This window comes from Apodemus sylvaticus, chromosome 9 (assembly GCF_947179515.1).
Source record: "Apodemus sylvaticus chromosome 9, mApoSyl1.1, whole genome shotgun sequence".
NCBI classification, from domain to species: Eukaryota; Metazoa; Chordata; class Mammalia; order Rodentia; family Muridae; genus Apodemus; species Apodemus sylvaticus.
This window is the reverse complement of record NC_067480.1, coordinates 95,403,827-95,418,870: the sequence shown is the minus strand read 5'-3', so window position 1 is coordinate 95,418,870 and position 15,044 is coordinate 95,403,827.

The following is a 15,044-nucleotide window of genomic DNA, read 5'->3' as shown; positions in this document are numbered from 1 at the left end:
AATTCTGAACATCTATGCTCCAAATGCAAGGTCACCTCATTCATAAAAGAAACTTTACTAAAGCTCAAAGCACACATTTCACCTAACACAATAATTGTGGGTGAGTTTAACTCTCCTCAATGGACCGATCAGAAAAAGAAACTAAACAGGGGCACAGTGAAACTAATTGAAGTTTTGTACCAATTGGATTTAACAAATATATATAGATAGAACATTTCATACTAAAGCAAAAAAATACACCTTTTTCTCAGCACCTCATTGTACCTTCTCCAAATTCAACCATGTAATTGGTCACAAGACAGACCTCAGCAAATATAAGAAGATCAAACTAATCCCATGCCTCCTATCAGATCACTATGGAGAAAGAGTGGTCTTCAATAGCAACAAAAGGAACAGAAAGCTCACATACACATGGAGGTTGAACAATACTCTACTCAATGATACCTTGACCAAAGAAGAAATAAAGAAAGAAATCAAAGACTTTTTAGAATTTAATGAAAATGAAGGCACAACATACCCAAATCTATGGGACACAATGAAAGCAGTGCTAATAGGTAAACTCATAGCCCTGAGTGCCTCCAAAAAGAAAATGGAGAGAGCATACACCATCAGCTTAACTGCACACGTGAAAGCTCTGGAACAAAAAGAAGCTAATTCACCCAGGAGGAGTAGAAGACAGGAAATCATCAAACTCAGGGCTGAAATCAATCAAGTAGAAACAAAGAGAACCATACAAAGAATCAACAAAACCAGGATCTGGTTCTTTGAGAACATCAACAAGATAGATAAACCTTTAGCCAGATTAACCAAAGGGCACAGAGACAGTATCCAAATTAACAAAATTAGAAATGAAAAGGGAGCTATAACAACAGAAACTGAGGAGATTCAAAAAATCATCAGATCCTACGACAAAAGCCTATACGCAACACAACTGGAGAATCAGGAGAAAATGGACAATTTCCTAGACAGATACCAAATATCAAAATTAAAGCAGGATCAAATAGATCATCAGTCCGATAACCCCTAAAGAAATAGAAGGGGTCATAGAAAGTTTCCAACAAAAAAAGCACAGAAGCAGATGGTTTCAGTACAGAATTCTAACAGACCATCAAAGAAGACCTAACACTAATACTCTTCACACTATTCCACAAAATAGAAACAGAAGGAACACTACCCAACTCCTTCTATAAAGCCACAATTACCCTTATACCAAAACCACACAAAGATCCAACAAAGAAAGAGAACTTCAGACCAATTTCCCTGATGAACATCGATGTAAAAATACTCAATAAATTCTTTCCAACCAAATCCAAGAACACATAAAAATGATCATTCACCATGATCAAGTAGGCTTCACCCCAGGGATGCAGGGATGGTTCAATATAAGGAAATTCATCAATGCAATCCACTACATAAACAAACTCAAAGAAAAAAACACATGGTCATTTCATTAGATGCTGAAAAACATTTGACAAAATTCAGCATCCTTTCATGCTGAAAATCTTGGATAGAATAGGAATTCAAGGCCCATACCTAAACATAATAAAAGCAATATACAGCAAACCGGTAGCCAACATCAAACTAAATGAAGAGAAACTTGAAGCAATCCCATTAAAATCAGGGCCTAAACAAGGCTGCCCCCTCTCTACATATCTTTTCAATATAGCACTTGAAGTTCTAGATAGAGCAATTAGACAACATAAGGAGGTCAAAGAGATACAAATTGAAAAAAAAGAAGTCAAACTATCACTCTTTACACAGGATATGATAGTATACTTATGTGACCCAAAAAGCTCCACCAGAGAACTCCTACATCTGATAAACAACTTCAGCAAAGTGGCTGATTATAAAATAAACTCAAGGAAATCAGTAGCCTTCCTATACTCAAAGGATAAGCAGACTGAGAAGAAATTAGGGAAATGATACCCTTCACAATAGCCACAAACAATATAAAGTATCTTGGTGTGATTCTAATCAAACAAGTGAAAGATCTATATAACAAGAACTTCAGGTTGCTGAAGAAGGATATGGAAGAAGACCTCAGAAAATGGAAAAATCTTCCATGTTCATGGATTTCAAGGATTAATATAGTTAAAATGGCCATCTTGCCAAAAGCAATATACAGATTCAACGCAATACCCATCAAAATCCCAAGACAGTCCTTCATAGAGTTAGAAAAAGCAATTCTCAAATTCATTTGTAATAACAAAAAACTCAGGATTGCTAAAATTATTCTCAAGAGTAAAAGAACTTCTGGGGGAATAAGTGTCCTGGGCCTCAAGCAATACTACATGCAGATCAATAGTGTTAAAAACTGCATGTTATTGCTACAGTGACAGGCATGTGGATCAATGGAATAGGATTGGAGACCCAGAAATGAACACACACACCTATTGCCACTTGATCTTTGACAAAGGACCTGAAAACATCCAGTGGAAAAAAGATAGCCTTTTCAACAAATGGAGATGGTTCAATTGGAGGTCAGCATGCAGAAAAATGTGAATTGATCCACTCTTATCTCCTTGTACTAAGCTCAACTCCAAGTGGATCAAGGACCTCCACATAAAGCCAGACACACTGAAACTAATAGAAAAGAAATTGGCGAAGACCCTTGAGGACATCGGTACAGGGGGAATGTTCCTGAACAGAACACCAATAGCTTATGCTCTAAGATCAAGAATTGACAAATGGGACCTCATAAAATTACAAAGTTTCTGTAAGGCAAAGGACACCACCAAAACGACAAATTGGCACCCAACAAATTGGAAAAGATCTTCACCAACCCTACATCTGACAGAGGGCTAATATCCAATATAAACAAAGAACTCAAGAAGATAGACCCAAGAAAACCAAATAACCCTGTTAAAAAATGGGGTAGTAGCTAAACAAAGAATTTTCTCCTGAAGAACTTTGGATGGCTGAGAAGCACCTTTGAAAAATGTTCAACAGTATTAGTCATTAGGGAAATGCAAATCAAAACATCCTGAGGTTTCAGCTCACACCAGTCAGAATGGCTAAGATTAAAAACTCAGGAGACAGCAGGTGTTGGTGAGGATGTGGAGAAAGAGGAACACTCCTCCACTGCTGGTGGGATTGCAAGCTGGCACAATCACTCTGCAAATCAGTCTGGCATTTCTTCAGAAAACTGGGCATGACACTTCCGGAGGACCCTGCTATACCACTCCTGGGCATATACCCAGAGGAATCCCCAGCATGTAATAAGGATACATGTTTTACTATGTTCATAGCAGCCCTATTTATAACAGACAGAAGCTGGAAAGAACCCAGATGTTCCTCAATGGAGGAATGGAATCAAAAAATGTGGTATATATACACAATGGAGTACTATTCAGCCATTAGAAACAATGAATTCATGAAATTCTTAGCCAAGTGGATGGAGCTCAAGAACATCATCCTAAGTGTGGTAACCCCGTCTTAAAAGATCACTCAAGATATGCACTCATGGATAAGTTGATAGTAGCCTAGAAACTTGGAACACCCAATACATAATCCACATATCAAATGATGTACAAGAAGAGGGAAGAAGTGGCCCATGATTCTGCAAAGGCTCAGTGCAGCAGTGAAGCGCAATACCAGAACAGGGAAGTGGAAAGGGGTAAATGGGGGAACAGGGGGAGGGAAGAGGGCTTATGGGAGGTTCAGGGAGTGGGGATCCAGGAAAGGGGAAATCATTTGAAATGTAAATAATGAATATATCAAATAAAAAAGAAAAATATTTAAATATCCCATTTAGGAGTGAGTACTCCACAGTCCTTTACTCTTTGTATATTGACCATTTGTGAACCTTTGTGTTGTCATCTACTACAAAAGAAAGCTTGTTTCATGAAGGTTGAGAGTCACAATAATCAATGAATATAAATATATATTTTATAATCTAGGTATATATACATGTTTATAATGATTTCCATTTTTAATTTTTAAACTTTCTAATAATTTAGAACTTATATAGGGATACACATCAGCAAGCACATCCCACATTTTCAGAGAAAAGGGGATTTTTATGTTTCTTTTCCAAACAATTAATTTGGGATTAATATTTTTCTTTCCTTATTCCATTGACTAAGATGTGGAGTAACTTGTTGGACTAAAATGTCAACTACAGATAGGATCATGTTCTGATCCTTATAGATCAGAATTAAGGATAATATCTCAATAGATTTAGTTGATAGCCTGCATCATATTTTAAGTGTTCTCTCTAGTGTCAATTTCTTGAATATTTTTTCAATAATAGATTTAATTAAATATCTACATCAGAATGTACTAATGTAACTTCCCAGTATTCCCCTTAAGATTTTAGTTGTCATGATTATTTTCTTTGCTATCTCAGTATTGCAATAACCCATCTTTAATAGAAAAATCACATTTATGAGTATTAAATAAATACATATATAGAGAACATTGTTTTTATTATTTTATTATATGTAAAAACACAGCCAAAAATGTGTTGCATTCTTCAGTAATGCATGCTTATTGAAGATATTGTTTGATCATTTTCTGTTTCTCTGAAATTTCCCATATGTTTTGCATCTTAAAAAAATTCTGAGATCACAAAATAAGCATTCTATCTTATTATGTTCCATTCATTCTTATTCTATTAATTTCTGTATGGCTGTTATGTTAGCCAGACATTAGGGCATATCCCTATAATCACTGTTTCAAGAGGTCGAGGCAGTTGGATTTTTTGAATTTGAGGCTAGCCTGTTCTATAAAGAGAGTTTTAGGAAAGTCAGAGATATACAGAGAAACCCTGACTCAAATAATTAAATAAATAAATTTTTATATTATTTTTATTGTTTTATTCTTAAATTGAATATGGGTGACCAATGAAATAATATGAGGATTCTTTGTGGAAATAATTTCTTTAAATAAATTTAGATTCACAGAAAGTAGCAAAATTAGTAGAGACACTGCATACCCTGTTTTCCACTAATTGATTTCATTATTTAGTAATGATAGTAAAATATTAAACTTCAAAACTGAGATTATACAATTTATGAATGCACTATCTTATCATATACATAGAGCCATTTAAAACCATTAGAATGATTAAGAAATGAGCAATTCTGTTGCCACAAAAATTTCACCCATACTTTCTCATTATAATTACATCCACTCATCATCCCTACCCCCTAGTAACCACTAATCTCCCTTCAACATCTATAATTTTGTCATTTCAAAAATGCTATATAAATTGAATTGTACCACACATGACCTTTCAAAATTAGCTTTTATTCTCACTCAGTGCAAGTGCTTGAAATGCATGCAAAGTATTGTATGTGTCAGCAGTTTGCTCAGTTTGTCATTGAGAAGTATTGCAGAGAATGGTCTCAACCAAGCAAAGGCCTGTCATTTCCCCAGCTACACCCTGGAGTTAATATCCAGGCACATTATGCAGAGTAGCACGTATAGCAAAGCTGACAACTCAATGAACACAAGGTTTAAATACTGGAATCCAACAATGCTCTGAGTGGGAGAATTGAAGAATAGAACATCTGTCAATGTTTTAAATGAGTCATGTGTTCCTGCCTTCAAACTCCTCATGTAGTAAGAAATAAATAAACTCCAGTGACTCCAGAGATACATACTCAAGAGTGATGCACCTTTGCTTAGAATGGGGAGATCTTCTCATGTTGTGCTAGGAAATGTTCATAAACCACCAAGGCATTAGGGTCTCTTTATTCAAGCTCACACTTGGGCCACACCACCTTCTCAATGCAGGAGAACAGGCAGTAGCCTCAAACCTAGTTTCAGGCAGGTATTTATAGAGATACTAAGGGGGTATCTAGCCTGGTACACATCTGATCAGAGGGCAATTATGTCTTATGTCCTTTCACATTATTGGCTGATGCAGGGAGCCAAACCATAAACTTAACTTCTGGTTGTCCTCCTGATTGGTGGCTGTTAGAAAATGAAGTGCTAAGAGAAGTCTTGTAATATGGAAATACAGATCTGTTGGGAAATAAACTTGCAACTGATGCTAGACACCAGTCTTGTTGTGGACATGGATAGCATGGAAACTGGTGCTAGGTACTGGCCTGTTAGTTACCTTGAGTTCTACATTTGGTTAGGTTCTCTAACATGAAGTCTGAACACAAAAGATTTTGTCTGTCACTCATACAGGCAAGTAAATATTGTTCTGTAAAAGACAATGACTTAATAATAAAGCTAAGTCAGAGCCAGAAAAATGGATGATCTGGATTTGGATTAGAGAACAATTTTTTCTCTCATACTTCACAAACATTGAATTGATTCCCAAGCAAAATAAATGCATATGAGAACAAATCTCAATTTCATTAAAGGAATTCAACAAAGACCATTTTTAGCCATAAGAATAAACACGCAAATGTAACCAACATACCAAGAATCAGGGAAATTTAATGCACGATCAGAAGGGAAAATTATCAGAGGAACAGAAATCACATAAATAAGGTGGAAGGTACAGATTTTTAGTTCAATTTTCATTCAAAAATAAACTTTTGTATGTAAAGAACATGAAAAATAATAAGAAATAGTGAAAGAAAAGTGTGATGTGTTTTTGAAGCTGAAATGAAACTTGAAATGCATGTAATATATCTACCATAGAAACTGTTACTATCCATCAGTGGAAGAATGGGAAAGAAACTTGTATGTGGTATAATCAAGAACAGATCTAGCTATAATTACAAAGGATATACTTTGTAATATCATATACTTTGATATCATATGGCAAAGATAGTAGACTAGAGCACAGAACAATATATTAAATCAAGAAATTCAAACAAAGAAAGAATATTCCAATATCTATCATATATATTGTATATATTTGGATACCAAATACATTAAAGCCAGTGATTAATAAACAGAACCTCATGAAACAGAAAAACTTTTGTAAGACAAAAACTCCAATTATCAAAGAGGAGGCCAAAGAATGGAACAATATCTTTACCAACTCCATATCTATAGATGACTTTAAAAAAAATTATTTATTTATTATGTGTGAGTACACTGTAGCTGTCTTCAGATATGCCACAAGAGGGCATCAGATCTCATTACAGATGGTTGTGAGCCACCATGTGGTTCCTGGGATTTGAACTCAGGACCTTCAGAAGAGCAGTCAGTGCTCTTAACCACTGAGCCATCTCCAGCCCAATAGATTTCTAATATCCAAAATATAGAGAACTCAAGAAATTAGATATCTCAAAAACTAAATAATCTCATTTAAAAATGGGGTAGATATCTAAACAGAATTCTCAAGAGAGGAATCACAAATGGCCAAGAAATACTTAAAGCAATGTTCAACATTCTTGGACAGTAGGGAAATGAAAACTAAAGCTTACTAGGCATATAGTTTTGTATTTGGCCTCACATATATGAATATGTCTTGGAATGAATACATATAAATGAAGAATGTTTAAAAAAAGTACAAAACAAATAAAATTGGTTTAACCAAAGAAGAGGAAAAGGTAGAAAAACTATCAGATATAGAAAAGAAATGATACTTTCAGCATTAACGACACCTATAATTCCAGTAAATATAGTGATTTTACTTCTGTGCTTTGAAGACAGTGTCCAGCAAGCACCACACTTCAAATATATAGATGAAGAGATGTCTCTCAAGGACAGTAAAAGGTCTCTAGGAAATAGTAATAGTAAGAAGCCAGATTGGCTCTATTAATATCAGAAGTAGACTAAAATGTAGAATCTTCTGTGATAAAGAGTAAAGCTTCATAATGATATAGTATTTGGTTAATAGAGAAGTCATAACTTATAAGAGTGAACATATGAATTAAAAGACTTCCTCCAATGATAAAATATACTTACACTGAATGGAAAAATAAAGCAATATGGAATCCTAGACGATTTACCACTCTTTCCTGAGTTATTGAATAGTAAATTTTAGACTTATTCAGGACCTATGCATTATTTAATAACCCTATCAACCAGCTTAGCCTAAGTAGCATTTATAGAGCCCTTACTCCTCTGGTAGGCAAGCATCTTTGAAATAATAAGTAATATTTTGAATTTCAACGGGTTTAAATCATATGTTGTCTTATGCTCTCTAACTGTGGTAAGTTAAAAGCAAAGATCAATATTCAGAGTATATATAGAAAATATAGAGAATGAAAAGATAGCTCAGCAGTTGAGAGGGCTGGTGGTTCTTCCTCAGGACCTGTGTTTGATTCTCGGAACCTACAGGGTGATTAATAACCACCTTTAACTCCAGTTACAGGAAATATGACTCCCTTGTCATGCCTCTCCTAGAAATGCAGACATGCATGCAGGCAGAACACCCATACACATATAACTTAAATAAATCTTGTAAGAAACAAAACAAAATACAAAAATAATTAGAAGGTAAGAAATATGCCCACAAATAGTTCAAGAAAATTCTAAACTATTTTAACATGGAAATACAAAGTGTAATAATTTGTAAATACACACAGTGGTTCCTGGAAAAAATAAGGAACATTAATTCTTGAGGGAAAAATCATAGCGATATCTGTATCTATATCTATATCTATATCTATATCTATATCTATATCTATATCTATATCTATATCTATATCTATATCTATCTATATCTATATCTATAATCTATCTATCTATCTATATATATATGTGTCTGTGTGTGTATACATATATATTTGTGTATGTACTAGGGAAAAATCAAACTGTATAGTTGAGTATGAAAGTTGTACATATATATACATATAGACATACATATATATTTAAAAAGAGGTAAAATTGAATTATTTTGCCATTTTCATGAGAATACAAAAAAAAAAGAAAACGATATCAAATACAAATAGGAGGGAAACATACCCAAACCTGGAGCAGAAATTAGTGAGATAGAGAAAATCAATAGAGAAAAATCAATGAAGCCAAAACTACCTGCTTGCAAAGCTTATCAAAATTAACAAGCTTCAAAGCAGCCTTACAAACCTTAGAAAATTATGGTCTCGTTTCTGCAGCCTAAAGGTAGTTAAGTGACTGGAGGTCATATATAAGGTCATGTTATTTTAGACTAGTGGATAAGATGTCGTAAGCCTCATTTTACTTTCAGCACATCACACTGTTAAAAGTAGATTGTTATTTAAAAAAAAAAGCCTGTAACAAATACAGATCCATGCCATTACCCAACAAATGGCTACAGGAATTTGTGATTGTAGACATTTTAAGAGGGCGAGGCAAACTGTGTGTGCTTTTCTTGTCACTGTGACCAAATTATTTGCCCGAAGCAACTCAAAGAGAGAAGTTTGTCTTGGTTCACAGTTTCAGTATATACCAAAAAGCCAGCTCCATCCATCATGACAGGATCTTCTGTTGCACCTTGCTCATATCTTAGCAGATCATAGAAGAGAACCAAGACTAGATCCAGATGTGGATATCAATTTCATAATACATAGACTTCACTCTTAGTATCTAGGCCATGGTCTAAAAATATTAATATCCCTAGGAACCTTGCTCTATTCGGAAGGGAAATAGAGGAGGGGAAGATGGAGGAGGAGGAGGAAGAGGAGGAGGAGGAGGAGGAGGAGGAGGAGGAGGAGGAGGAGTGGATCTAGGGGAGGGGAGGGGCTTGGGAGAAGTGGGGGGAGGGGAAATTGCCATTCATATATATCTTATGAAAGATCAATAAAATAAATAAGTAAATGAATAAAAAAAAAAACAGCCTTTGAAAACTTCACCACAAGCCAGACATCGACTGTTCAAACATGTTAATCTATAGTGGACATATTCCATTCACATCATAGAAGATGGAAGTTTATCCAAAGCACTGTTAGCAGAAATGATATGCTCCATGGGCACTCAAAGCTCGGACTCTGGAAGAAAACTAAAACACACAATGAAGGCGTCCGCAAAGATAGGAGTGTTTTAATCCTCAGAGCCCTCTTAGTTTCTGCAGAGGAATTAATTAGAGATTAATGCAGTTTATTTCAGTCACCTTTGAGAAGACCGGTGCTCCAAATGATGAACAAATGTGCCACTTACTTGATTTTGCACAGTGTCTTATGGCGCACTAAATTATGTAACATGAATTGTTTTCTACATGTTTTAGATAAAAAGGAGATAAATAATATCTCACTGTTACAGGAAAAATGGGGAGGGGAGAAGGGGACCAAGAGTAGAAAAATCAGCAAAGTGGCAGTGACTCAGTAATCTTCAACAGAACTTTGAAGTGCATTCTGGGTGACACCTTTTTCAGATTTACATTTGAGTCTTTGGAAGGGGACTTGTAAGTTGTTTCCATAAACGGGTGTTTCAAGAGGTGTATTGTGGAAAGCATTTTGTTTCAAGAGATGCATTATGGAAAGCATTGCTCTTAAAATCTAACCCCTGTACTGTATCACACTTGCAGCGATGTATCATCAAAGCTAAGGAGACAAGGCATAGAAATAAGGAAAAGAAAAAGTGAGATTATTTATAGCAATTGAACATGTTAGTTTTATGTATTTTGAATCCAATTATAGCTAATAGCTTGTCTTGGTTTGACTAATTCATTCCTATTTTATTTGTAAGAGTATCCATCCACACAAAGAATGATTGTTTTAAATATTCTACTGTTAATTTAAAGGTTCTCCAGAACAATATTTTTTTTTAAAAAAATATACTGTAAGTTTTCCATGACAAAATTTATTTGGAAACATTTTTTTATTCTCTTACAACATATAGTACTTTGAAATATTAAGGTCCATATGAATTAAACTATCATTGATGGTTGCAAACACTTGGTTTAATAAGAATAATCCCCATATTGTAGTGACAGGGAAATGTTAGTGATAACCCCAAAACAGAGAGGAGCCAATCTGATGCAGATCACACCGGGGACTTTATTTTGTTTGGACTAGTTGGGGCCCCTCTAACACACCACTGTCACGATGGACAGATTTTGTGGTGAAGGAGCCTGATGGTCTATCGGGGCATCAGGCAAGGCTTTATAGTCATCAGCAAGCAGAGATAAGTGTGCAAGCATCTAATTGGAAAGCTATTGTGTCCTTTAACATAATTGGCTGCTGCTGGGAGTCATAACATAAACTGAATTTCTGCTTCCCTCTACATTGATGGTCATTAGGCAGAAGGTGGGCTTGTAACCTGGGGGTATATAGGTTTGTTGGGGGAATAACCTGGAGATGTTGGTCTTGTTGACGGTGTAATCTGGAGATAAAGGTCTTGTTGGGGATTACCCTAGAGACTGGAGCTACTCTCAGGTTTTGTTGTGGGGCAATTTAGAAACTAATGCTAGTTATCACCCTATTAGTTTACCTGAGTTCAAACTTATACCAGGTTCTTCTCTAAAATGGAGTCTGAACTTAAAAGATTTGGCCTCTCAATATAATTTTACTAAGACATTAAAGAAAAAAGTTCCCAAAGAAACACATTTAGAATTAAATGATATGGGAACCATGATCTAAACTTGTAAAATTATTCTGATTGTATAGAAATATTAATGCAATTATATTTTAAAATAGATTCCATATTTTGTGTTTTATGTTTTATTAGATATTTTATTTTATTTATAATATAATAAAATAAAATAATAAATATTTTATTTATAGTTCAAAAGTTATTCTCTTTCCCAATTCCCATTCCCCCAGAAATCCTCTATCCCATCCCCCCTCCTCCTGCTTCTAAGTCAGTGTGTGTCCATCCACCTGACCACTCCTGCTCCTATCATGCGCATTCCCCTACACTGGGGCATTGAGTCTTCATGGGACCAAAGGCCTCTTCTCCCATTCATGACTGACAAGGTCATCCTCTCTTACATATATAGCTGGAGCCATGGGTCCCTCCATGTGTACTCCTTGGTTGGTGGTATAGACCCTGGGAGCTCTGGATAGTTGATATTGTTGTTCTTCCTAAGGGGTTGCAAACCCCCTCAGCTCCTTCAGTACTTTCTTTAACTCATTCATTGAGGACCCCATACTCAGTTCAATGGTTGGCTACAGGCATCTGCCTCTGTATATGTCAGGCTCTGGCAGAGCCTCTCAGGAGACAGCTATATCAGGCTCCTGTCAACATGCACTTCTTGGCATCCACAATAGTGTCTGTATTTGGTGACTGTATATGGAATGGATCCTCATGTGGGACAGTCTCTGGATGGTCTTTCTTTCAATCTCTGCTCCACACTTCATCTCCATATTTGCTCCTGTGAGTATTTTTTACCCCTTCTAAGAAGGACCAAAGGACCCAGACTTTGTCCTTCCATCTTCTTGAGCTTCATGTGGTCTATGAATTGAATCTTGGGTATTCTGAACTTTTGGGCTGATACCCACTAATCCGTGAGTGCATACGACATATCAGTGTGTGTTCTTTTGTGATTGGCTTACCTCACTGTGGGTGATATCTTCTAGTTCCATCCATTTGCCTAAGAATTCCATGAGTCCATTGTTTTTAATAGCTGAGTAGTACTTCATTGTGTAAAAGTAACACATTTTCTGTATCCATTCCTCTGTTGAAGGACATCTGGGTTCTTTCCAGCTTCTGGCTATTATAAATAAGGCAGCTATGAACATAGTGGTGCATGTTCCCTTATTACATGTTGGAGTATTTTCTGGGTTTATGCCCAGGAGTGCTATAGCCGGGTCCTCAGGTAGTACTATATTCAATTTTCTGAGAAAAGTTCAAACTGATTTCCAGAGTGTTTTTACCAGCGTGCAATCCCACCAGCAATGGAGAACTGTTCCTCTTTCTCCAACATCTGTTGTCCCCTGAGTTTTTCATTTTAGCCATTCTGACCAGTGTGAGGTGGAAACTCAGGGTAGTTTTGATTTGCATTTCCCTGATAACTAATGATGCTGAACATTTCTTTGGATGTCTCAGAGCCATTAGAGTTTTCTCAGTTGAAAATTCCCTATTTAGCTCTGTACCCCATTTTTAATAGGGTTATTTAATACTCTGGAGTCTAACTTCTTGAGTCCTCTGCTGGAGTAGTATGACCTCATAACTGCTGAGATACCTCTACATTCTCAACCTTCTTCCTTGATTAAACTTGTAATATTACTCTAATGAATGTAATGAGAATTCCATCCATATTGTGTTTGCCTCTGTATCTTCTTTGTAAGGGTCAGGGCTGCAGTGAAGTTAGGTGTGCAGTTTCCTTCGCAACATCTACATTTCAATTAGCTTAGAGGCTATTCTTCTGTAATCAGAAGTCATATCGCTGAATGATATAATTAGTCTAGTTTTAATATATCAAGAATCTTCTATTTTCAAGAGTCACTATTATTTTTACATTCTTGTTAATATTGTAAATGATCTCCAGGGACTTTGGATTCTCAGAAACATGTCCCCTCCCTCATTTCAATAAAGATGGAGAGAGAAGTACTGTCTTGAGTTAATTTCTGTTGTTGTGATAAAATTCTACTACGAAAAGTAACTTAGGGAAGAAAAGTGCTTTTTCAGTTTACATTTCTAGGTCACAGTCCATTAAACAAAGAATACAAGCAGGAACTTGAGCAGAAAGTGTGGAAGAACACTGCTTTATTGGCCTTCTCACTGTCTTAATTTCTTAATTCTTAATTCTTAATTCTTGCTGGCAACTCAGACTCATTTGCCTAAGGATGGTTCACCTGCAGTGGGACTAGATTCTCTCATATCAATCATCCATCATGACAATCGATCACAGACATGGTTACAGCTGAACCTGGTGGAGAAAATTCTTCAGTTCAGGCTCCCTCTTCCCAAGGGTCTCTAAATAGCTCCAACAACAACTACAACAAAAAATGTGACCAGGAAAAATATTAATGTAGATAGATACAGATATAAATATTAATATGGATATAAATATAGATAAATATAACCACCCTAATATGGGTAAGGTCATCTTGTTTTATGTAAGATGTAAAACCATAAAACTGATGGAAATATCATAATGAGAAAGTTTCATTATTCAGGCCTAAGCACTGAATTATTCCTCATATGTGACACCAAAATTGCAAGAAACAACAACAACAAAAAAAAATATCAGAGGAATTTTTGTACATTCAACTGAAAAGATTTGCTAACAAAGGAAGCTATCAACAGAGTGGTAACACAGCGTGCACCATGGGTAAAGTCATTTGCCACCCACAATAGATGATGGTAAATATCTAAACCTGTAAAGATATTCTAGATATCAAAGGCAAAATAAGAACCTGATTACAAAATATTCAGAGAACTTGAAGATGCACTTCTCCAAAAAGCACACTGAAATGACCAACAAGTATATAAGAGGATTCTCATCATCACAAATTGGAAAAGGATAACTTTCAACCTCCCTCACTGAAATCAGCTTCTGTTTATTAATTGATAGCTAATAATTTTATTTTATCTACACAAAGTCCATTAGTTCTCCCTTTGAATAATAAGCAGATCTTAATTATATAAAAGAAAATAATTATAGATAATTCATTTAGGTATAAAAGTGAAAAGATATAGGAGGATTAAAGTGTCTCACCATGAAAAATCATATATAGAAAATATATTTCTTAAATATAATATTGCTTCTTAAATATATCTGGGCAATAAAGTGAATATACAAACTTTGTAAAAAATAATTTATATCTAATTAGAATTTTTGCCATGTTGCTGCAACATACAGACACATGGGAAGATAAAGTCCCAATTAAGATATTCTCTGAGGAGTGATTGGCTTCCAGCCAATTCTGTGGGAAGATTGTCTTAATTGTTGATTGATATGGGAGAGCCCATGCCACTGGGTGGTATCACCTATGGACAGGTTTAAATGTTGGAAATTTGTCAAATGAATTAGACAGCAACCCTGATAATTGAAAACAATACTTTATCCTGACCAAAAATGACCATCTCTCCCCCTCTGATCCTCTGATTTTGTATGAAATATGAAATATTTAGAATATTTAGATATGAAGACTTAGAAACATTCAATGTGGAGATATTTAACTTCCTTCCATATTTATTTCAACTGGAAAAAGCTAAAGATCAAACCTACTCTGAGTTTAAAATGACCTATAAATTATTCTGTGATATGATCTCTTATTAAGTTCAGGCTAACTTGAATCAGTTTGTCTCATGGAACATACTGT